This window comes from Carya illinoinensis, chromosome 14 (genome assembly GCF_018687715.1).
Source record: "Carya illinoinensis cultivar Pawnee chromosome 14, C.illinoinensisPawnee_v1, whole genome shotgun sequence".
Taxonomy (NCBI): Eukaryota; Viridiplantae; Streptophyta; class Magnoliopsida; order Fagales; family Juglandaceae; genus Carya; species Carya illinoinensis.
This window is the reverse complement of record NC_056765.1, coordinates 17,198,553-17,223,827: the sequence shown is the minus strand read 5'-3', so window position 1 is coordinate 17,223,827 and position 25,275 is coordinate 17,198,553. Positions and strand designations below refer to the sequence as shown.

The 25,275-nt window shown below is 33.8% G+C and overlaps 1 pseudogene; it reads left to right on the top strand.

Moving 5' to 3' along the window:
* Positions 1 to 5,609: 5,609 nt before the first annotated feature.
* On the top strand, positions 5,610 to 15,590 carry LOC122294463 (annotated as a pseudogene).
* The last annotated feature ends 9,685 nt before the right edge of the window (positions 15,591 to 25,275 follow it).

The following is a 25,275-nucleotide window of genomic DNA, read 5'->3' as shown; positions in this document are numbered from 1 at the left end:
CTCTTATTGTCTTGATCTCATATACTCATTTGATAAAAAAAAAAATGCTTCAAAATAAGTAACATTTTAAAAGAAATACAAATAAAAATTAAATTAATGACATGTTGCATAATTTAATAAATTATTCCCAACATATTCAATAAAAGTTCACAAATTTTTTCAAAATGATATCATATATTTCCACAATATATAAACATATTCACAACTAAATTTACAATATTTTACATATTCCCAACAATTTTAATAGATACTGTAATATACAAATTCACAATATATAAACATATTCCCTATAGAATAAACTAATTCACAAATCACATATACATATGCACAATAATAACTAATTCACAAATATCAAAACATAGTCACAAAAAAATAACCATAACATATGCTTCAAATTCCCATACACAATTGTAAAACATATTCATTTTTATCTATAAATATACACAAATATTTATATTTTCATTTTAAGAATAAGCATACACGGAACACAAATTTTCATTTTAATTCATCATATTACATAATCCATATCACAAAGATTTTCTTCTAATTCATTAACATAAACAATTCAATTCCTTCTAATTCATTAATAATATTCAATTCAAAACATATTCACAACATATACAATCAAAATTCACTACTCAATTCACAATATTATACCCATATCTAATCCTTCAAAATCCACAATCAACTCACATTATACACATCAAAATATTCATCATTATCCACAACAAAAGCACAACAAAATATATAAACATATTAATAAAGTTTAGAAATATACCTATCACTCACAATATCCTCTTACAAATCACAAGTGTTAAACAAGTCACAACAACCAATCCTTCAAAAAAATCACAACTCTAGTTAGTTAAAGACATATATATAAAAAGACACAAAATAAATATCATAAAATTGCAAAACATTTAAAGGAAAAAAGAGTTTTTCTTTACCAAAATCAATGGAGAGAGCAAAAATATTAATCATCTCTTACTCTACTCTCTCTCTCTAACCCTCTCTCACTCTAACACACTCTCTCTCTAACCCACAACCCTCTCTCACCCTCACTCTCTCTTTCACGCACGGGAGAAGCAGAAGAAATGATTCTGCTTCCTCCCGTGCGTTTATTCATTAAAACTACTCTGATTTGATATGACGTTCGAACGTTTAAAAAGTAACGTTCGAACGTTATTTAACTAACGTTTGAATGTTAAATTTTAACGTTCGGATGTTATTTTAAAAATGTGTGGGAAATTTTCCGCATTTTTTCACGTTCGAACGTATATGCATATACGTTCGAACGTTTAAAAAGTAACGTTCGAATGTTAAATTTTAACGTTCGAACGTAAGTTAAAAATTTGTGAGAAAATTCTCACATTTTTTCATGTTCGAACGTATATGCATATACATTCGAACGTTTAAAAAGTAACGTTCGAATGTTAAATTTTAACATTCGAACGTAAGTTAAAAATGTGTGGGAAAATTTTCGAATTTTTTCACGTTCGAACGTATATGCATATACGTTCGAACGTTTAAAAAGTAACGTTCGAATGTTAAATTTTAACGTTCGAATGTTAGTTAAAAATGTGTGAGAAGATTCCTGCATTTTTTCACGTTCGAACGTTTAGCAAGTAACGTTAGAACGTTAAATTTTAACGTTCGAACGTTATTTAAAAATGAGTGGGAAATTTTTCGCATTTTTTCACGTTCGAACGTATATGCATATACGTTTGAATGTTTAGAAAGTAACGTATATAGCACTAGACTATATATATAATATATATTATATACTTAACTAGTATATAATATAGTGTATTATATATTATATATATAGTATATAATATACTGTAGTTAGTCTATCCAAATTTAATATTAAATCATTGCGCTTCAAATTTCAATCTCTTTAAATTTGTAATAATTGTTCACAAATGATGCATTATTTTATTTAAAAATTACATAAAATTTAAATTATAGTCATATTTACCAAATACTCTATCTAACGTTAGAACTACACCCACTAACGTTCGAATGTATGTGAAAGAAATATACTCTATTATTATAAATAATATATAGTATATTAACTATATATAATATTAACTATATACTATAATATATACTATATATATTAACTATATAATATATTATAGATTATAGATTATATGTAATGACTATATATATAATATATAATGAGTATATATATACTATATATATTATATAATATGTACTAGACTATAATGAGTATAGTATATAGCACTAGACTATATATATAATATATATTATATACTTAACTAGTATATAATATAGTGTATCATATATTATATATATAGTATATAATATACTGCAGTTAGCTTATCCAATTTTAATATTAAATCATTGCGCTTTAAATTTCAATCTCTTTAAATTTGTAATAATTGTTCACAAATGATGCATTATTTTATTTAAAAATTACATAAAATTTAAATTATAGTCATATTTACCAAATACTTTATCTAACGTTAGAACTACACCCACTAACGTTTAAACGTATATGAAAGAAATATACTCTATTATTATAAATAATATATAATAATATATATAGTATATTAATTATATACTATAATATATACTATATATATTAACTATATAATATATTATATATTATAGATTATATGTAATGACTATGTATATAATATATAATGAGTATATATATACTATATATATTATATAATATATACTAGACTATAATGAGTATAGTATATAGCACTAGACTATATATATAATATATATTGTATACTTAACTAGTATTTAATATAGTATATTATATATTATATATATATAGTATATAATATACTGCAGTTAGCTTATCCAATTTTAATATTAAATCATTGCGCTTCAAATTTCAATCTCTTTAAATTTGTAATAATTGTTCACAAAGGATGCATTATTTTATTTAAAAATTACATAAAATTTAAATTATAGTCATATTTACCAAATACTCTATCTAACGTTAGAACTACACCCACTAACGTTCGAACGTATGTGAAAGAAATATACTCTATTATTATAAATAATATATAATAATATATATATAGTATATTAACTATATATAATATTAACTATATACTATAATATATACTATATATATTAACTATATAATATATTATATATTATAGATTATATGTAATGACTATATATATAATATATAATGAGTATATATATACTATATATATTATATAATATATACTAGACTATATATAGTATAGTATATAGCACTAGACTATATATATAATATATATTATATACTTAACTAGTATTTAATATAGTGTATATATAATATATTACAGTTAGCTTATCTAATTTTAATATTAAATCATTGCGCTTCAAATTTCAATCTTTAAATTTGTAATTTCACAAATGATGCATTATTTTATTTAAAAATTACATAAAATTTAAATTATAGTTATATTTATCAAATACTCTATCTAACGTTCGAACTTCACCCACTAACGTTCGAACGTCACGAATTAACGTTCGAACATTGGCGCCAAAAAATATTACGTTTGCACGTAAAAATCTTTAACGTTCGAACGTTCATGTAACTTTCGAACGTAAATTTGCTTATATTCGAACGTCATACGAATTCTCATCTAGATTTAGTGACGGTTTGTGTAAACCGTCACAAAAACTGATTTTTTGTGACAGTTTGGGGACTGTCACCAATTCTAAAACGTCACTAAATCTCAATTTTATTGTAGTGATGTAATTAAGAGAATTCGACACAATATATGAATTACTTAATGCATGCATGAGTTTTACACTGTTTAGTGTACATGAAAAATATCATTAATTATATAAAGTTCCATAATGTGTCTATTTTTTTTTTTCACACTTGAAACTCACCAATTAATGGTCCTAATACTGACATGTTTTCTTCCTGCCCCCCACTCCCACAAATATCTTCTTTCTATTTTATTGGATTGCAATCTCACATAATTCTTGTCCGTAATCTAAGATTTACAAAATAAATATTAAAATATTAAAGAAAAATGATATTTATAGTCATAGAATGTGCAAATGCCACACATTCTTATTGAAAAAAAAAAAAATATAAGATCCATAAGAAAAAAATTAATCTTTTAATAATGTATTTCGGTTTTTTTCAAAAGAAATGCAAATACTTACATGTCTCATGACTGTATCTAGCATTACTTATTATTAAACTCTATTCCTAGTCCAAGTCATACTTGGATTCTTTATTTGTGTATGGTAATCGGTGTGCACCATTTATAAGATATAAGAGCTCATTTAGATTTAAAGAATGTTTCAATTCACCTCACCAATTAATACATGCATCAATAGCTAGCTCAAATAGTGACATGTTTTCTCCCAGCCCCCCTCTCCCCCAAATATCTTCTTTCTATTTTATAGGATTGCAATCTCACAAAATTCTTTTATGTAATATTAAGATTTACAAAGTAGATGTTAGAACATTGAAAATAAATGATATTTATAATTATAAAATATACAAATGTAATATATTTTGTTATAAAAAGTGAATAAATATAATATTCATATAAAAGAAATTATCTTTTAATAATAAACTCTATTTTTTAAAAAAATATAAATACTTCCACAGTTCATATCTATATCACGCTTTATTTAACTTCCTTCCCAAGTCCAACTTGCCTACACACGTGTTATTTTGTGAATGGTAATCGGTGTGCACTATTTGTGCTGACAATTGATAACTAAAACTAAAGTGCCGTACATGGCAGAGGATAAAAAAAAGTGTTAAGAATCAAGATTCCAGAGGTATGCGTATCTAACGCCGTAGTCAACACCTCGGGATCTTTCCCAAAACTAATGCGACTGCGTAAAATAAGAGAAAAGAAAGCATCTTTTAACTATTAAGGAGGGAGATTGTTTTCTTTTTCCTTCCATGCCAAGCCATTTTCATTTCCTATCTATGGATACTGCTCTTCACAGTATATAGCCAGCCAAAGTGGAAAAGAAGGTTTCATAGCTTCTCATCTACATGAACTGGGAAACTTGCTTGTAAGATTCTCTCTCTCTCTCTCTCTCTGTGTTCTAAACCTGTGTGAATAATTTTGTCACAAGTTTCATGCACTTATTCCACAGCTTGCTGGCCTTCTGATTATAAATTAAAGGAAGGTATCATAATTGCACATGCTTGCTACTTCCTTACACATTCTTAATTTTACTATTATTCACGCAGCCAACTGACAATGCATTAGTACTGAAATCTGATTTCCTTTTTCAAGGGAGCAAACATATGAGTTAGAAATTGATTTCATGTTTGACTTGGCCTAGCTACTTGCATGCTTATAAAGAAGGTGTGGAGACTGGAGAGCCAAGCTTTATGCATAACGTCATCTCCCACTTGATCATATGCATCTCCTTTGTTCACATGATTCCTCATGAACTAAGCATTCATAGGCCTTTCTGGCCCCTTGGCATATCATCCCAATACTTTTATCTCAATTGTTCACATGAATTTTGATAAAGCAAGCTTCAATAATGGGCCTTTTCCGCCACTGGTTTCCAACACATGGCGGGTCTATTTCAGTTGATTGTTATGATTTTGTTTGCGTTCTTAATTTGTATATATATACTATATATGTTATTTCCTGTGCTGCAGATCTAGCATTTCGTTTGATTGAAGCCAAGGCCGAAATCTGGGAAAATCTCCATGGCTTACGGAAATTCAAGATCTGTAAGGTTTGTCCAGCATAATTTGCAGTAAAATCCCATTTTGTTTAGAACAGACAGATAAGTAATAAATATTGCTGCCAACCCGATTTTGTTTAGACTTGTTTTCTTCTAATTTGGCATTCAAATTTTTGTTTTCAGGTTTCAAGATGATCTTGAACCATCGAAGCTGCAGGAAGTCATCGCAAACGGCGAGATTAAGCTTGAAGATCAAAAGATTGACAGGACATGGATGATGTCGGAGCCCAGCACTAGGAAGAAGAGTACTGCGAAATCCTTGAAAGCTAAAGTGCTATCCAGGGTCTTTTCTGAGGACTATGAGGATGTAAGGAAGAAGATATTGGATCCTCGAGGACATACGATTCGAAGATGGAACAAGATATTCTTAGTAGCCTGTTTGGTTTCATTGTCTCTGGACCCTTTGCTCTTTTACTTGCCGGTTGTTCGGGACAAATTTCTTTGCATTGCCATTGCATTACATCTTGAAGTAGTCCTCACATTTAGTAGATCCCTGACCGATGTTTTCTACATCATTCAAATCTATATCAGATTTCGTACAGCTTATGTTGCACCTTCTTCTCGTGTTTTTGGGAGAGGAGAACTTGTTATTGATTCTTCAAAGATTGCCCTGAGGTATCTTCGAAGGGGCTTCTGTATTGACCTCATGGCTGCCCTGCCTCTTCCTCAAGTAAGTGACGTAATACTCCCTGAACATTACTGCATGAAATGGAAGACCTTCTTGATCTGCTGCATGCATATTGAACTTTGGATTTTTCTCTCTTTTTCGTTTCAGATGTTGATTTGGATTGTAATCCCAACTCTAAAAGGTTCAACTACAAGAAACACGAAAAACGTGCTTCGATTTTTCATAATTTTTCAGTACCTCCCAAGACTGTTTCTTATTTTTCCTCTCTCATCACAAATTGTTGAGGCTACTGGTCTCATGACAGAAACAGCATGGGTAGGTGCTGCTTACAACCTGATGCTTTACATGCTGGCAAGCCACGTAAGTATAGATCCTCCAAGCTAGCCTGTCTCTAAGAGCTAGCAGCTTTGAACTAAATCAGTTGCAAATACAAGAGACGTCTAGGCTGTTCTCTTTGTCGAATATTTCTTAATTTGTAAGGAAAGAAAAGCCATTCTTGTACTAAATGCATGCAATTTCTTAATTTCTTCTTACACTTGGACCTCAGGAATTTCAGAAGCACACAAATCTGTGTTGCTTCATTTGATATTTCTTTCTTGTTTGCACTAATTATGCCATTAGATTCATATTTCCAGAAGCCCTTTTGATCATGTTGTTCGTTTTTGTCCAAATTCATCATATATTGAATTCCTTGCATCCTCCTAAAACCTCAAGGAGGTTAAATGTGGAATAAGTCCGTGTGTATATTGTGAAATCACCAATAGTCTCAAAAAGTTGAGAATATCAGGTAGATTTAATTATTTATATTATATTCTCAACACTCAACTTCTTGTGTGGGCAAGACTCCCTTCAATAATTAAGTAGATCCACTACATGAAATATTTAATTAAATGAGGTAGAGTGTAGAGTCAGGGTTCGAATTTAGGACCCCTGCTCTAATACCATGTATGTGAAATCAATTACCACTTGTTCCAAAAACTTAAACTGATGAGAAGAGATAAATTTTATTAGTTAATTTATATGTTAACATATATTTGTTGATAACCAATATTTTTCTGTCCTCTTTGTTCAAATCTAGTTGTTGAAGTTGAGCTGTACGTACGTGGGACTAAACCTTTCCATTTAACATTTGAAAAAAAAAGGTTTTAGGAGCTTGCTGGTACCTTCTATCGATTGAGAGACAGGAAGCATGTTGGAGAAGAGTCTGCAACATTGAAAGGCCATATTGTCAGTATGGATTCTTTGATTGCCACAGGGTTTCAGATCCTCATAGGAACTATTGGTCCAAGTTAAGCAATGTCTCAAATCTATGCAATCCAGATAATAGCTTCTATCAGTTTGGTATATTGGTGATGCATTGATATCTAGTGTTACAAGCTCACCTTTCTTCAACGAGTACTTCTTTTGTCTTTGGTGGGGCCTAAAGAATTTGAGGTACGTTCTTATATATGTTGATATGAAACTTCCACCTGGCATTATTCATCAATATATATAGCATTAATTTGGAGCAAGTAATTTTATCTTTTACTCACGTATGTATGTAAGAGCAGTGAAGTGATCTCATATATTCTATGAATATTAATAAAAAAAATAATGATAAAATATTGAATAGTAATAAAATTAATAATAAAATAATAAATAATAGTGAAGTATTCTCATAATATTGAATAGTGAGGTGATCTTAGATATTTTGTGAATATTAGTAAAAAGTAGGCTTGTCTCTTTCATTGTTATTAGGCTATAATTAGAATGCTACAATGTCAAGTATAATGCATGTTTAGCCTTCCAAACCCTCTTCAATTTAGTTAGTTGGAGAAAAGCCTAAAACACCCAAAGAAAAGTGCTATAATCACAAAGAGACTTCATAAAAATAAACTTATAAACTGACATAATTTCATATGATACGTTAGATCTACTTTACAATAAAAATAACTTTATAATCTGATATACATATTATATCAAAACCGCACCAATTTATGAATTTACTTTCATTTCTAAAAATGAAATCTTACAGATACATGAGCCACCGGATGCTTCCAAACTTGCACTTAATTCTTCTAGTCGTCTAGTTTTATTTTGGGAACTGAAAATGGTATTCTATTTTCTTAGTTCTCAAGATCTTAATTGGTGAAAAAGGAGAAAATTCAACCTTTCTCATCCACATTCAACACTCTGCAGTAACAGCTACGCCCCCATGAAAAACTGAAGAATCATGGCTTGAAGTTAATCCTTTAATCCGAATGCTTTTACAACTGATGTATGTAACTTGATTTGTGCAGCTCCCTGGGACAAAATCTTTCCACGAGCATTTACGTTGGAGAAATTGTGTTTGCCATAATTGTTGCAACTCTTGGACTGGTTCTTTTTGGATTGCTCATTGGTAATATGCAGGTAAATCTCCCACTCTCCAAATTTGTAACTGCTTTTGCAGGTTATCGAATATATGAAGGCCTAAGATTTGCATGAATTGAAGCCCCAAAAGTTCTAAAATGAAAGCATGATTAATTGCCTTAGGTTGACGCATTATCTGTTGTCCTGTCCTGGCAGACATACCTCCAATCCGTAACTGTTCGATTTGAAGAGTGGAGGAGCAAGAAAACAGACACTGAACAATGGATGCATCACAGGCAGCTACCTCCAGAGTTGAGACAGTCCGTGCGCAAGTACAATCAGTATAAGTGGGTGGCTACTCGAGGAGTTGACGAAGAAGCTCTTCTCAGAGGCCTTCCTATGGATCTCCGAAGAGACATCAAGCGCCATCTCTGCCTCGACTTAGTTCGCCGAGTAAGTAGAGGAAAATGATTCAGAGACTCGTGTTGATCTTTAATTGAGAACCGTAACAATATGCATGTAAATCTTATTATTTTGGCATGCTTTTTTTTTTTTTTTTTTTAATCTTAATCAAACAAAAAGGTCCCCTTGTTCGATCAAATCGAGGAAAGGATGCTGGACGCAATATGTGAGAGGCTTAAACCTGCATTATGCACCCAAGGCACATTTCTAGTGCGTGAAGGTGACCCTGTGAATGAAATGGTGTTCATACTTTGAGGCCACTTGGATTCTTTCACAACTGGTGGCAGCCGTACTGGTTTCTTCAACAGTTGCCGCATTGGCCCCGGTGACTTCTGTCTTACAGAATGCAATGTAACAAGATAAAATGCAAGCAAGAAATGCACAAGGACAGCAGCCAAAGCATGCCTGAAATACACTGCAACACTCAAGAGATGCATAAAGCTGATAAAGCAAGCTGCAATACATGGAAAGAAAAAGATGGCAACAGCAGCAAAAAGGAGACAGGAGATGGCACAGAAAAGAAGATGGCACAATTGAGGAAATGCATGGCTGCACACAAAGAAGTATGAGGGACACGATGCATAAAGCTGATCTTTACCATGCTGTGCATAAAAAGTTCTGAATTGATGCTTGTACTTGTGTAGATAATCAAAAGTTAGATTTTCAGTAGCTTTTACTTTTCTACTTTTTTGTAATGTATATATATGTGACCTTTGTATTGACAAAAGGATCAATGAGAATCAAACTTCCTCAAATCTCTGTCAAACTCTGTTCTTCATTTGTTTCCTCTCATTTTCACTTTCTGTTTTCAACAGTTTTTAACATGGTATCAGAGCAGGAGTAATTTCCTGCAATACCTTCTCAATTTTTTGATCACCTTTCATTAAGCTATGACCACCTCTTCTTCTTCATCTTCTTCTCCTACAGAAGATCCTAACAGCCCATTTTTCTTGCATCACAGTGACAGTGCAAACACTGTCATTGTTTCACCACCCTTGACTGGCTCTAACTACATTTCTTGGAGTAGATCTTTTCTTCTTTCCATTTCAATCAAAAACAAGTCAGGTTTCTTGGATGGCACCATTACCACCCCTGACCTTTCAGATCCCACTTATGTGTCTTGGTTACGATGCAACAATATCCTACTTGCTTGGATTTTGAATTCTGTTTCCAAAGACATAGCCTCTAATGTGTTCTTCATGACCTCAGCTAAACAGGTATGGGATAAACTCAAAGAGTGCTTTGCACAGCCTGATGAAGCAAGGATATATCACCTTCAACACAAACTTAGTGGCATAGTTCAAGGTCATCTTTCTGTAAGTGACTACTTCACCCAACTTAATGCCATTTGGGAAGAACTGCATAGTTATAGACCCCTCCCTTGCTGCTCTTGTGGTTTATGTACATGTGATGCTTTAAAGAATATTGGTGAAGTTCAGCAAAGGGATTATGTTTTTAAATTTCTAATGGGTCTAAATGATAGCTATGATGCTGTTAGAGGGCAAATTATCTTGTTGAGCCCCTTGCCCTCTCTAGATAAAACCTTCTCACTTATTTTACAAGAAGAGAGGCAAAGGCAAGCAAGAAACATGGCTGTACCTGCCACAGAACCATCTACCTTACTAACTTATCAAAACTTCTCAAAGAAAAAGGACAAAACAGATTTGGTTTGTGATCATTGTGGAAAGATAGGACACATAAAGGAGAAGTGCTATAAACTAATAGGCTTTCCACCCACCTTCAAATTCACCAAATCTAAGTTTGGAGGTGGTTCTGGAAAACCTGCTGCTGTTGCTTACTCTGCAAATCAGGTTGCTCTTGGTGGTTCCATTGTGGATCATACTATTGTTTCAGGTCAAGCATCACCTACTCCAAGTACTTCTCAGTTGACCCTCTCTCAAGCACAAGCACAACATCTTGTGGCACTTGTAAATGCTCAATTCCCTCAGCTAACCTCGGGACACAATAAACCTCTCCTACCATCACCTGTGCATCCCTCACCAATTATCTCAGAACCTGCTCCTTCAACAACATCCCACTCCAACCTAGCAGGTAATCACCATTTTTTTTTCAGTTCTAAAGTTTCTCATAAACCCTCTCTCTTCAATGTCACAAGTCATGAAAAACTCACTGATCTTTCACAAGATCAGCATAATATCATTCAGAACACACCATGGATCATGGACACAGGAGCCACTGATCACATGGTGTGCTCCACCTCATTTTTTACTAATTCTTCCTGCTGCATTCAAGCCTTTGTACAACTTCCAAATGGCACAAAGGCTCAAGTCACACACATTGGCACTGTTAAAATCTCAGATTCTCTCCTTCTTACTGATGTCCTATGTGTTCCCTCATTTGCTTTCAATCTCATCTCAGTCAGTAAACTCACTCAAAGACCAGACACTTGTCTATTTTTCTCAAATGATCTTTGTTTTATTCAAGTCCTCTCTTCATGGATGACGATTGGACTTGCTAAAGTCCAAGCTGGTCTCTATCACCTACTGCTTTCACCACCTGACAGCACCACCATCCCATCCTCAAGCCCATCTAGTATAACTCGAGTCAACCAAGCTGCTGTACATCAAGATTTCGACCTATGGCACTTTAGATTAGGACATTTATCTTCTCAAAGAATGAATTTAATTCATTCCAGTGTACCTAATGTAAAGTCCAAGGATAAATCTCATTGTACAGTTTGTCATTTGGCTAAACAAAAACAACCTTCATTTCCTTCAAGTGTTTCAAGTAGTTCATCTCCTTTTGATTTGATCCATTGTGATATATGGGGTCCATACTCCCAAGCTTCCCTTCAAGGATTTCATTACTTTTTAACCATTGTTGATGATTATTCTAGAGTGACTTGGATTTTCTTAATGAGATTAAAGTCAGACACAAGATCCCTCTTGCAATCTTTCTTCCATCTCATACAAACCCAATTCAACAAAAACATTAAAAAGATCAGAACTGACAATGGACTTGAGTTGGCTATGCTTGATTTTTACAAAACACATGGCATCATTCATCAAACCTCATGTGTGTATACCCCTCAACAAAATGGTGTTGTTGAGAGGAAACACCAACATCTTTTGAATGTTGCCCGAGCCCTTCTTTTTCAAGCATCATTACCAATCCAATTTTGGGGAGATGCTGTCTTGACTGCAGCATATATCATTAACAGAATCCCTACACCTCTACTCTCCAATAAATCCCCATATGAGATGCTTTTCTCATCCCCACCTTCATACTCAAACCTTAGGGTCTTTGGCTGTCTATCCTATGTTAGCACACTCAAACCCAATAGGACCAAATTTGAACATAGAGCTAAACCTTGCATTTTCTTGGGCTACCCTGCTAATGTCAAAGGCTATAAGCTGTATGACATTGAATCCCACTCTACCTTCATCTCTCGAAATGTCATTTTTCATGAATTCATTTTTCCCTTCAAATCTGGTTCCCTCTCAGACCATGACCTATCATCCTTTCCAAATAATTTGGTCTTACCTCCTGCATTACCAGATGACATATTTTCCTTTCCCCAAACTCCTCAAAATCCCACTCAAAATCTCACTCCCTTACAATCTGAAGAACCTTCCTCAGCAGCTGACCTCTCCATCATTCCCTCACCTACTGCTCCCACAGTTCCCTCACTTGCCCCCTCACCCGATCTTGACCCTTTTCCTCTTCGAAGGTCCACCAGAAATAGAAACCAACCTGCTTATCTCCATCAATATCATTGCCAGCTTGCAGCCTCTCAACCCTTCCTTCCCTCCTCAACAATTCATCCCCTTCATGATTACATAACTTACAAAAATCTCTCTCCCTCTCACCAATCTTTTTCTGTTTCACTTTCATTATTTCATGAACCCCAGTCCTATAACGAAGCTGTTAAGTTTAAGCATTGGCAAGATGCCATGAAAGCTGAACTCCATGCTCTATAAGAGAATAACACATGGACTATCACCACCTTACCCCCCAACAAAACTGCAATTGGTTGCAAATATGTTTATAAGACCAAGCTGAAATCAGATGGATCATTTGAAAGGCACAAAGCTAGACTTGTGGCAAAAGGCTACACTCAAAAAGAAGGCTTTGACTTCCAAGAAACCTTCAGTCCAGTTGCAAAGCTCACCACAGTTCGAGTTTTCCTTGCCATAGCAGCCACTAAAAATTGGTCCCTCACTCAAATGGATGTTCACAATGCCTTTCTACATGGAGACCTTGATGAGGACATCTATATGCAATTACCTCCAGGCTATCACATCAAGAGTGAGCAGATTAAGGGGGAGAAATTGGTATGCAAATTAAATAAGTCCCTCTATGGACTTAAGCAAGCATCTAGGCAATGGTTTTCAAAGTTTTCAAATTCACTCATTGCCATTGGATTTCATCAATCAAAATCTAACTACTCTTTATTCACTAAGGTCAGTCCCAATGGATTTATAGCACTCTTAGTCTATGTAGATGACATCATAGTTGGAAGTAACTCTCAAGAAGAAGTTGACTCACTCAAATCTTACCTTCATAGCAAGTTCAAAATTAAGGACCTTGGACCCCTAAAATATTTTCTGGGTTTGGAAGTTGCTAGATCCTCTTTTGGAATTAACCTTTGCCAAAGGAAGTACACCCTTGAGATATTAGAAGATTCAGGTCTACTTGGTACAAAGACAGTTTCTACACCTATTGAACTGAACCATAAATTGAGCCACACCACAGAAGAAATCCTCCAAGATCCTACAGCTTATAGAAGACTCATTGGAAGGTTAATTTACTTAACCATCACCAGACCTGACATCACCTATGCTGTAAGTGTTCTAAGCCAGTTCATGGACAGACCTTCACAATCTCATTTGCACTCAGCCTATAGAATTCTCAAGTACCTCAAAGGATCCATAGGTCAAGGCATTTTCTTATCATCTAGATCAGCTTTACATCTAAAGGCCTATAGTGATTCTGATTGGGCTGCTTGCCCTGAGATAAGAAGATCTGTCACAGGTTTTTGTATATTCATTGGAGACTCACTAATAAGCTGGAAATCTAAGAAGCAAGCAACAGTTTCTAGATCTTCAGCTGAGGCAGAATATAGGGCACTAGCATCTACAAGTTGTGAGATCATGTGGCTTCTCGGTTTGCTAAAGGAATTTAATATTGACCATGCACAATCTGCTTCCCTCTTATGTGATAACCAAGCAGCCATACACATTACAAAGAATCCAATTTTTCATGAGAGAACCAAGCATATAGAACTAGATTGTCATTTTGTTAGAGAGAAAGTCTTGGCTGGTATCATCACACCAATGCATGTGTCCTCAAAATTTCAGTTGGCAGACATTTTCACTAAAGCCTTACCAACTTCTACATTTCAGTTCTTATTGTCCAAGATGGGAATTGTTAATATCTATGCCCATCTTGAGGGGGAGTCTTACAGAATGCAATGTAACAAGATAAAATGCAAGCAAGAAATGCACAAGGACAGCAGCCAAAGCATGTCTGAAATACACTGCAACACTCAAGAGATGCATAAAGCTGATAAAGCAAGCTGCAATACATGGAAAGAAAAAGATGGCAGCAGCAGCAAAAAGGAGACAGGAGATGGCACAGAAAAGAAGATGGCACAGTTGAGGAAATGCATGGCTGCACACAAAGAAGTATGAGGGACATGAGGCATAAAGCTGATCTTTACCATGCTGTGCATAAAAAGTTCTGAATTGATGCTTGTACTTGTGTAGATAATCAAAAGTTAGATTTTCAGTAGCTTTTACTTTTCTACTTTTTTGTAATGTATATATATGTGACCTTTGTATTGACAAAAGGATCAATGAGAATCAAACTTCCTCAAATCTCTGTCAAACTCTGTTCTTCATTTGTTTCCTCTCATTTTCACTTTCTGTTTTCAACAGTTTTTAACATTCTGTGGTGAGGAGCTGGTGACGTGGGCTTTGGACTCGCGTTCAAGTCCCGTCCTGCCATCGTCGACACGCACAATCAAAGCCATCACGGAAGTAGAGGCTTTTGCTATAGAAGCAGAAGACTTGAAGTTTGTAGCAGCACAGTACAGAAAGCTGCGGAGTAAACTGCTTAGACATAAGTTCAGGTTCTACTCGCAGCAGTGGAGCACGTGGGCAGCATGTTTCTTACAAATTGCATGGCGTCGGTATAAAAAACGAAAGGATGCAGCAGCTGAGGTGAGGGAAAGCGAGAAGCATGCGGAGGCTAATGAGCCCGATCAAGGAGTTCGAGCTGAGATGGTTTTGGGCGTTGTTTGTGCAGCAAAGCCGAGGGGAAACAGTACTGAAAGGAGTGTCAATAAGAACTCTGTTTCAGGTTCTGTGGTTAGCTCATTGCAGAAGCCTCCAGAGCCAGATTTTTCTTTGGACGAGGACTAAAAGAAGAACAAACTTGGGTCAAATTTGTGTTATAGAGAGAGAGAGAGAGATTGTGCATTTGTTATCCGTTGTGTCTCTTACGCGACAAACTGGCTTGTTTAGGAGGATTTGGAATCTATCATAGCTAATTGAGATAAAATAAGATTATAAAATTAAAGTTAGAATTTGAATAAAATATTATTTATATTTTAAAATTTTAAAAAATTGAATTATTTATTATATTTTATGTAGGAGTTTAAAAAAATTATAATGATTAGATGAGTTGAGAGTTTCTCAATTCAAACAACCCAATTTTTTTAAGAAATTATAATATTTCGTATATCAAACTACCGTATCATTAAGATACGGTCTTAAATTATCAAAATTATTAATCTCAACTGCTAAAAGATTTGTGATTAGAGTAATATTAGATATAATTTTAAGATATACAAATTACAAGTATTTTCCCTTTAAATGGAGTCTGCAAATCTCAAATAAAGATAATAATAGGCTTACTGCATTCTATCACCTATTTAAAAAAATACTTAAAATAAAATAATAATAAAAAATAAAAAATTTAAATATATTATAAAATAATAAATGAGTGATAGGAAGTAATAAGCTTATTATTATCCCTCAAATAAGGATAGTTCAACAACTAAAACCGAGGATTTATTCACACTTCTTTCCATCTTATCTGAATCATTCAAGAACTCCTTTTATATTTGATTTCTTAAAGGTTTAGGGAAGCAGTGATCTCTATTCATTTCCCTCACTTATGGCTTGAGGAAACAATTTGTTACTAGTCTGGCGCTCAGGCTAGACAACAAGCTTCTTTTAAGTTTCTAGTGGTCACTTCATGAAATGAAAAGGCCTTATTCTAACCATTTAGCCCATATAAAATAACTAAAATTTTAATATACAATTTATTGAAGTTCATCCTCACCTTAGGGTCCAAAGACTTGGGCCACACAATGACACATCAATATGTTTTGAAACCAAAATGAAAGCTTCGGATTGACCAATGTGGTATTGACACGTGGAAGTATATCATCATTTTCTATTAAATATAAGAAAAGTTTTATTTATAAGCCGCGGGTGTCAAGGGTGGAGCCTGGAGGGCACATATTGACTTGACATAATTTCGTTTATAAAAATACTTTAAAATTTTATATTTCAAATATTCTTTTGTCTGGACTTTCTGAAGAAGGGGCGGGGCATTACTACAAGCCCAACACATCATGGGTTGGTTGCAAGTGTAATCCCTCTTAAACCTAAAAAAAAAAAAAAAACTTAAAAAAAATGCCACTTTAAGTGGATGGTCCTTTCCATTTTCAGAATCCATTGCAGATTTACGTCTAAAACTGTTTACTTGGGTACTGATCCAGGTACCTCGCTATACTCGTACTTGGACTTGGGCAGGTACTACGGCCCGAGTTAATCCGGATCAAAATCTAGGCCGGTATGCAGAAGAATCTAAGTTTTTGAAACTTATCTAAGTATATGAGTGTAGCAAGTTTTGCAGAAAAATCCACTCTTTTTTTTTAAAAAAAATCCAAATATCTGGAATCTAGGTACTAGGATTGGACTCAGGTTGGGCATAGCTTGAATTTTAAAAAATAAACGGGTTATTTGCCTTATGTACCCACCTTTGAAACCTGATTATCTAGGTTTTGGACTGGGTCGAAAAAAAAAGTTCGGATGAAAAAATGCTATTTAAGTCATGTTTATAAATTAGGAGTTTTTTGAAAAGTTTTTACTTTGAATCTAAATATATTTATACCAAAACAATTTTAAAAATAATTTTTATGAAAGCATCTAACAAATAAAAACCAAAACAACTTTCTCAAAATTAATTTAATTTCCCTTTCTAACATAGTTTAATGGATAAAGTTTTCTTCCAATCTGTGTTGGACGATATTTCTCCAACTCAATTTAAAGAAAAACTTTAATGTGGATGAGAGAGAGAGAGAGAGAGAGAGAGAGAGAGAGGGAGAGAGATGCTTCATTCCGTAATATGCACCACTAGTGCTTCACTTGGAAGAACATTTCAAGCTGGTAAGAATGATCTATGGTATTGAAAGCCAATGAAGCTGCTGATTTGGAAAGTCAACAACACACATAAGCAATTGAGGAAGAATGTTCTAGAGAAAAATAGAGAGGAATTTTTTTGTCAAGGTTGTTAGCTAGGGAGAAAATATAGGATCTTTACATTAGTTGTCATATTCTTTTGTAAGCTTATATGAGCAATTTTTGTATACACATTTCATCAGGCAAGTAAAAGGAAACTTTCTTCCATATCTTTTCCATCACCTAGCCCAGATTCTGTTGATCCCTTTTACATTTATTTGCATTTCTTATATGGTACCAGAGCTCGACTATGGAAGATCCTAACTTAGGCAACCAAAATCAAAACCAAAAACTAAACTCAAACAACACTCATGACCCTACTCATTTAAGCAGCCCATATTTTATTAGAAGTAATGATGGTCCTGGCGCCATGCTTGTCACTCATAGCTTGGATATCAGTAACTATTATTCATAGGCTAGATCAATAAAGAGGGCATTACACATCAAAAATAAACTTGGCTTCATATATGGAAGCCTATGTGAACCCACAAATCCAAATGATCCCCCTATGGAGCACTAGTTATGCTGCAATGACATTGTGATTACCTGGATGCAGAATACCATGGTTGTGGATATCAAGTGCAGAACTGTATATCTTGAGACAGCATATCAACTCTGGCTTGAGCTAGAACAACGCTTTGCTCAATAGAATGCACCTTGGATTTTTGAAATTAAGCAAGCTATTACCATGCTAATGCAATACCAGAATGCTGTACGTGTCTATTTCTCCAAGCTTAAAACCCTTTTGAATGAACTTTTAAACTATGAAGCTAATCCTAGTTGTAGTTGTGGAGGTTTAAAAACTGTTATTCAAAATTAGCAGGGGGCCACTGGGTCAAGAAATTCCTAATGGGCCTAAATGATTCTTATAAAGGAATCAAAGCTCAAATCCTTTTAATAAAACCTTTCCCTAGTCTTAATGAAGTCTACTCTATAATACAACAAGAAGAAAAAATGAGGAAAATATCCAGAGAAGAATCTGTCCATGATTTTATGGCTATATTCACTAGAGGCAATTACAAATAAGGGGGTAAAACCAATAATCCTACACAAAAGAGGGATAGATACTGCTGCACTTTTTGCAAGATTCCAAGAAACTTGAAAGATGTTTCAAAGCTAACCCAAGCAAATCAGTTTGCTCTCATTGACAGATTCCAGATCACACTACAGATAAGTACTTCAAACTCCATGGATATTCATCAACTCACAAGTTTGATACGAAGAATAGTGTAACATACAAACCTAGAATAAGACTTTAGATTAATTCAGTTAGAATTTATTTATTTATTTGATTTATTCATTTTATTATTTACTTATATTTTTATTAGATGCTTATAATTATTTATTTGTCAAATGAGATAATAAACCAGATTAATTAGAGTTTTAAGGTAGTTTCCTTTATCTTGTATTCTCTGTTATTATTGGATGGGTTTAAAATTTTTTTGAAAAGATTCTAAGATCAGAACCAAATCAGATTTAGCTAATCTCCTGAAAACTCACGTAAAACCCTTTCTCTCACTTTTATAAAATCCCACCAAACCCTCAGATTAATCATTCAGAATTTTAGTCGACAAAGAGGGAAAAGATACACATACCAGCCCAACGTAACAGCCCCTACAACTTGGAAAACCACTCTCATAGCCAACCGAGGCAACCAACTCACTGGAAACAGCCACAAAAAGTGTCGACGAGCCCATTCCCGTCGATCCCACTCCCTTCCGATAAGCCCATGCCGGAATCTTCTCTCTCCCTCCATTCTTTGTTTCGGTTTGACAGATTTTTCACTCTCTCACTCTCTCTCTCTCTCTCTCTCTCTCTCTCTCTCTCTCTCTCTCTCTCTCTCGTATTGCACCACCTTTTCGAGAAGGCCAGTGGCATCGCCTGTCACTTCCAACCACCTAGAGCCATCGTTGCCTCAGCTTCCTCTCGGTAAGCATCTCACAACCATTTGTTTCTTTGTCTTTATTTGGTTCCAGACTTCCAGTGATACGTATGTGAGCCACTCCAGTAAGTTTTGTCCTTCATTTTAATTGTTTATTCTAGACATCCCAAAAAGCCCCTTCATTGCTTCCATAATTACATGTAAGCCCTTTGACCCTTAGCCTATACCCTCCTGAACCAGATTCTTTTATTACAATGGCCTCTCGGCTTTAAGCCTTTCGACCAAGAGTTTTCCTTTTAAGGGTGTTGGGCCTAGTTATTTTTAATAAACCTATTAGACTTAGTTTTTAACTGGACTTGTGTTTTAAATTGGGCTTTATTTTATTATATTTCAGCAACTGTTTTAATGGCTTTATTGGGCTGGTTATATTTCAAAAGAAACATTACTTTTACATGGGCTTTATCTACTTAAATAAATATATTAGTCATAGACTTATTTTTATAGAAAATATTTAAGGGCTTTTCAGCATACCTTTAAAGAATTCTATTATATTATTTCAGCTTATTATCGTAGTTCATATTCCAATTAACCTTTAACTAGATTTTTATAAAAGCTATTAAGTTATATGTTTGCACAAAATATTAAGTATTATGACACTACAACAAATATGGCTTTTAGTGACAGATTATAAATAGTGACGGTTTCCAAACTGTGACTAAAACATATTTACTGTGACGGTTTGTGAGAACTGTCACTAAATGTTGGGCAAGAATTTCAAAACGTTCGGACGTTTCCCATAATACGTTCGAACGTCACAGTAACGTTCGAATGTTATGTATATTTACGTGCGAACGTAAAAAAATTAGCGCGAACGTTCGAACGTTTTAACTATTTACGTGCGAACGTGAATATATTAGCGCCAATGTTCGAACGTTAATGTGATAAAGTTCGAACGTTATATGTAAAATTACATAAATTAACCATAATATATATTTTTTTTAATAGTAAGGTTGAGTAACGTTATATTAAAAAAAAATTAAGAGTAGAAATTAAGCTACACAATACATACATTAAATATTTGTGTCCATTACATATGTCGAAAATAAAAAACATTCGAATGATAAATTTTTACAAATCACTTTCAGAACTGCTGGTTTACAAAAGATCGAAACTCCTCAGTCAATGTCTCAACCTTATTGTTTAGCACATCTACATGATGTGCAAGATGTGCGACAGCCTGATCTATATGTGCAATCTGTCTATCGATCTGTCGGTCTATATGCGCCTTCATATCTGTCATCATTGTATCAACCCAAGCAGGTCGCACATTCCCAGGAGATGTAACTCCCGGCTGCTGACTAGTACTCGCCGACGGGCGAGCAACATCGGCCCCAGACTCAGTCGGGGGAACAAGATCTGGCGTAGGACCAGACTGACGCCGAGCTGAGCCTCTCCCCTGTCCAATGCTCCGGCGGTGTGTGGTTATGTCGATAGGGCTCATCTGGTTTATCACCATCTCCTCCGCCTGGAGTGGCACTCCCCGGGCTAGTAATAAGCGGCTGATGATGACTCCGTACGGGAGATTATCCGTGGTAACGATGCTGGCCTCGTAACGGATCCGCTCAAATATAACAAGGGGCAAGTCAATGGACTCACCACGTGCCAAGCCAATCAGGAACTGTGCACGAGCCCGACTGAATGTGCTCTTATGTGCCACCGGGTCTACATTTGTTGCAACAAAAATGTGCAACATGCGAAAGAAAGGCAGCAGCTGATTCTGGCTGAAGGAGTTCGGCCTATCGAGCTTTGTGCGGTCCGTGCCAGTAAGGATGTAGAAATCCTGGTCCCGCTCATCGTCACCAACCTCAGCAGCAATAGGATCGCCCTCGGGTCGATCTTCTTCATGACTGGGCATAAACTCAACAGGGCCCGAAGATGAAGCAGAAGCAGCTGGATCTGCCTCGAATATGCTCGGGGAAAATGCAGCTGCTATGTCATCAGCCTGAGCAGCTGTCGACTCAGGTAGCATACGCGGAATCTGGAGCAAGTCGGCGAGAACATCCGCCGAGAACTGAAACTGTACACCGCGTACACTGAGAGTATGGGATGATGCATCGTTAGGCATGGTGGCCATCCCAATGTAAAACTCTCGAACCATTTTGGGGTAAATCTTTCCCCTCAATGTGCATATGGGGCCCCAGCCTCTGGTGACGAAGACGTCTCTCAGCGTCTTTCGCTCCCAGCTGAGCTCATCAAACTCATTAATGAGGATTTCTCGTTCCCCCATAACAGTTCGTGCCCCCAGTCGAGCGATGTCCGGATTGCCTCCATCCCTCCCTCGCTTCCTTGTCGTCATATACTGAGCCATATCCTGAAAATAAAAAAAAATATATAAGTTATAACATTTTAAAAAAATGATTATAATCACAGATACATACGTATTATGACATATATGGATTATACTAAAAATTAAAATATCATCCTTATAAATTTACTTAATTTTGCGAGTAAAACTTTTAAAGAAACTCACTTTTTCAATATATAAAATAATAATACCTAAAAGAAACAATATAAAAAAATTTTATATTGTAAACGTTCGAACGTTAATACAATGTACGTTCGCACGTTAAAATACGTCCGAATATACAAAGATGAAACGTTCGGACGTTTTTATCGAACGTTTCATTCAAACGTTCGATAAAAACGTGCGAATAAGTTCATTACGTCCGAACGTATTACCTAAACGTTCGGACGTAATGAATTTGAATCGTCATACGTTAGGACGTTCTTACTAGCCAAAGAAGACCAACGGATTACGTTCGAACGTTTTATCCAACGTTACGTTAAAGCGTTGGATAAAAACGTTCGCACGTAAAACTAATACGTTCGCACGTAACAATATAACGTGCGAACGTATTGAATACAAAAGGTCACACGTTCGGACGTTGTGTTGTGACGTCCGAACGTTACGACACGGAATCGCTGAGTCGACTCAACCATTACCGAAAGCTTCGAAACGCATGTTTCGAAGCCACAAACAACCAAAATATGAATTTCAAAAGATGGGAAATGTTTCTACGGTCCTATTCTATCATTTTACTGCGAATGGTGGCCGGAAATGCAAGTTTTATAACCGGGCTACGGTGGGTTTCGAATTTTTGAAACCCACCGATTAAAAGCAAGGAAATAGAAGAGGGAGAGGGCACATTACCTTTTAGTGACGGTTGCGGTGGCGGATGGCGACGGTTGCGGCGGCGTGCGTGGCGGAGAGGATGAGAGAGTTTGAGTTTCCGGACCGGTTTCGTACAAGTTATGGCCTGGAAACCGTCGTGCTTGGCCTTATATACAGTTAACGTCCGAACGTTAATTAATTAACGTTTGGACGTTAACTCCACATGCGAACGTTATGTATATCATGTTCGGACTTAAAATCATACGTGCGAACGTGATACTTTTACGTTCGGACGTTTTGTTAACATGCGAACGTAAATCTATTATGTTCGGACGTCAATCGAAACGTCCGAACGTTTTGGTTATAACATTCGAACGTTGTTACACTATATATTATATTATATATATTATATAATATATATAATGTAATATATATTATATTACCTATATATTACTATATAATATGATATATAATATATAATATTATATATTATATAATGTATAATATTATATACGTATAATATACGTATATTATATACTATATAGTGTTATACTATATAGTATATAGTATATTACACTTATGTTCTATATAGTGTATACTATATAGTGTTATAGTGTATGTAGTTTTAATACGTATATAGTGTTATATACGTATTATTGAAACCGTTATTATATAGTATATATTATATAGCACTTTATAATGTTAATATATATAGTATATATTATATAGTAGTATTATATAGTTATTTATATATCCAATACTATAGTGTATATACTATAGTATCTATATAATAACTATAGTATATTATATAGTAATTATATAGTCTATAATATATATATAGTATATACATATAAAGTATATGTATAGTATACTAAGTATTACACTATATTTGTAGTATATATACTATATTATATACAAGTAGTATATATAACATAGTACTAGTACTATATTATATCTATAATATATTTACTATATAATATATTATACGATATTATATAGTTATTATATATAGATAACATACTATATAATACTTATACTATATTATAGACTATAATATAGATAATATAGTATATAATACTTATACTATATTATAGACTATAATATAGATAATATATTATATAATATTTATACTACATTAGTATATAACTATATTACTTTAATATAGTTATTAGATATACTATATTAAAGTATACTATACTAGGATAATATACAATTTTTCCAATATAATATATTATAATATACTTGTTATAACTATAATATATAATAAGTATATTATATATTATAGTTATAATATAATATATATTTTATATATATTATATTTATATAAAGTAATAATATATATATAGTACATTCTTATATAATATTTATGTTATATATTATATAATTGGTACAAATTATATATTAATTAATATTGTATAATTTATAATTTAATATATAAGTATATTATGAGGAATATACTAAATATATAATATGTAAATAATAATATTAACGTTCGAACTTAAATTCTGACGTTCGGACGTTATAATAAATTCGGAGGGAAATTTCCCGCTTAAACCAAATTTGCACAGTACGTTCTAACGTACTATTTTAACGTTCGAACGTTACTGACGAATACGTTGGATGGACGTACATACGTGCGAACGTACTGTATAATTATTGGGCGGGATAATTTTACGTTCGAACGTTAATGAATAAACGTTCGCACGTAAAATGAAACGTTCGGACGTTCATTAATGAACGTCCGAACGTTAATTGCATAACAAGCAGAAAATAAAACTTTCACGCACGGGAAAGCAGATTCATTTATGCTTTCCTCCGTGCGTGTTAGAGTGAGAGACAGAGAGAGTTTTAGAGAGACGGAATGCTAAAGGAAGTGGAAAGCAGTGGGGAGAGAGAGAGTTTTAGAGAGAGGAAGAGAAGAAGTGGAGGGTTATAGTGAGTATATGTTTGCAAAGGTATTTTTTTAAGCATTAAGGTAAATGGTTTTTCTCATTTTTTATTTGTAATATACATGATAATTATCAATGTTTTATTTCATATATATTTAACTAACTAGTATTGTGTATTTTTTGAAGGATCATTTGTTGTGAATTGTTGAGAAGTTGTGATTTTTGAAGAAGAATTTATTTAAAGCACAAGGTATATATACTAAACTCTATTGTTATATTTTATTGTGGATATAAGTTGTGATTAAGTTTGTGTTGTTTGGATGAATTAAAAAGAAAAATTATTGTTATTGAATATGTTTATTCTTAATGTGATAATGTTTTAGTATAGTGTATGTTTTTGAATAATAATTATTTGTTAGTTTATGTGTCTATTTTAGTAATTTGTTGTTATAAAAGAATATATATAACAATTTATTTAATAAATAAATTGTTATATTATTTGTGTAAGAATAACAATTTTGGTATATAATTTATTGGATGATCATAATTATAAATTATAATATTACAATTATAACTATTATATATATAATTAGTTAAATAACTAATATAATAAATTATCACATGACCCTAAGTATCAATTATAAGGCATAACTATTTAGTAACTATATTAAAAAATCGTATTACTAAAATTATAA